The sequence below is a fragment of the Desmodus rotundus genome, unplaced genomic scaffold (genome assembly GCF_022682495.2).
Source record: "Desmodus rotundus isolate HL8 unplaced genomic scaffold, HLdesRot8A.1 manual_scaffold_16, whole genome shotgun sequence".
NCBI classification, from domain to species: domain Eukaryota; kingdom Metazoa; phylum Chordata; class Mammalia; order Chiroptera; family Phyllostomidae; genus Desmodus; species Desmodus rotundus.
In genome coordinates this window covers 1718565-1720723 of record NW_026527214.1, presented here as the reverse complement: position 1 = coordinate 1720723, position 2159 = coordinate 1718565, and positions in this window count along the sequence as shown.

The window sequence follows — 2159 nt, the reverse complement described above, 5'->3', positions numbered from 1 at the left end:
ATTGGACAATAAGAAGCAGAGTCGTCTTCTATTTAAAAAACTAGTGGCAATCCCGTGTCACGCAATTGAATCAGCGCAATTATTATTGTCCCAAGTTCAAGGATCATAAATTCGAAGTCCATCTGCCTTTTCTCCCACTGCCATCTTTACACGTATTACAAGATTTTGATCCATCTTCCCCAAAGTGTCTTTATCCTTCATCTCTTCCCTTGCCATTCTACTGCTAAAACTGCAGTCCCAAAGTAGTAGGAACATGTTAGCGATGGTCTCTACGTGACCCATCTGTCCTTGATTAAAGAATTTTGTATGAGAGACACTGGGGTAGGGTTGAGGGATGGGGAGACATGCAGAAAATTGTAAGTGAATTTTTTTTTTTCAGAGAGACCCTGAAATAAAACCCAACAGCCAGAAGCAAGAGGGAGTTGCGGGGAGATAATGAGGGTGGGGAAGGGGGCAGGGGTATCAGGAACATGTATACGGAGATGTGGACAGAGCCAAAAGTGATGGGAAGATGGAGGATCGAACATGGGGATGGGTCTGGAGGGAGGCAGTGGGGACTCACCGGAGTTAGAGGTGGTTTTGTGGGAGGTAGTATGGTCAAAGAGAAATGAAAAGTCTTTGCATTGAATAATGTTTTCCTATATGAATATTTGAAAACATCCTCTGTTCTTATCTGTACCTGAAGCCTAACATTTAACTTGTTAATGTGCATGTCCCTGTTCATATTTTGTTTCCTTTTTTCCTCAGTTGATGATGTTGTACTTAAAGGTGAGATCATTTGGTATCTCTCCGTCACAGCCTGGCACATTTCACTTAGCATGATGGTGTCCACTTCCGTCCATAGCATTGCATGGTTGTCTCTAAAAGACTCCCACCACATCATCCCTATGAGGAGCCTTGGGAACTATGTCGTCTAACAACCTACTTTCACAGATAACAGGTCTTGGAAGTTAATTGATTGGTGTGTGCTCTGTTACTATGAGCACGATTGTCTCAGTTACATCTAACTGCTTTGTATGTCCATAGAGTCCTTGCAGTTTGGCTTCCTTTGCAAACTATTTAAGATGTGTGAGTATGTACGCTCATGTATGCTTGTGTATTCCTTTGGTTTGGGGTTTGCATTTCAATGAAAATTAATTGCTGATTCTTACCTGATGAATTCATTGGTTCTGAATCAGGTTTATGCTTCAGACCACACTTACCATTTTGTTCATCCTAAGATCTTTTCTCTGAATTAAACCTCGTAGTATAAGACAGACTTCTCGAACTTCTCCTTAGTACCCCCAGCCTATTACTGTGGTTTGGAAAGTGTTTCACTTACTGAAACAGGACCCTGGATTGTAAGAAGCGTTGCTAGTATGGTCAGCGTTTTCTCAAGGCTTGGAAAGTGAAATGTTATTCTTCTGTAGATTATAAAGTTGAAATGTATATTTCCTAGGCTTTGGCCCTTTACACATTCCTTCTATGAATATTCAAGAGTCTCTCCATGTATCTACAAGTTGATGTAACAAGGAAGTGCTTACCCTTCAACGACCTCCCACATTTGAAGCACTCTAGGAAGCAAGTCATTAGGTCTTATGTATTTATATACTTGAAGAATATTCAAATGATCTTTGACTAGGGCTTCCCAGAGAGTACCAACCCAGTATGTGTTATATATCACATTATAAGTAGCTGGCACCAATACTTATAAATTGTATAGAAATACAATGGTTCTATATAAATTTTGTCTTTTTCATGTGACTGTCTTGACGTGATAACTTTGCATGTTTTTTGACATATATTTTTCCCTTCTGTCATGAATGAGTATTGTGCATACGCTGTATTTCTTCCCTGAAAAAAAGCGCTCTACTGTTCATTTTTTCTGGAGTATGAACTGCTATCTAGGGATATTTCTCTGGCCTTCTCTGAATTCTTTTTTCCCCGTAGTAACGCATACGATAGGATCAGGAAATGTCAAAAGGAAGAACAATGCCATTTTCCACCAATGTTTATGGAAAGATGTGAAAACTGTGAGCAGGGTTAATGACGGTCTTTCTTAGTGAATGGAAAAAATCTAGAGTAATGATTTTAAAAATATTGGTCTTTAATATTTATGGGCTGTTGTTTAATTCATCAAAAATATTTCACACTTTACTTTTGGAGTCCCTGATTCTACC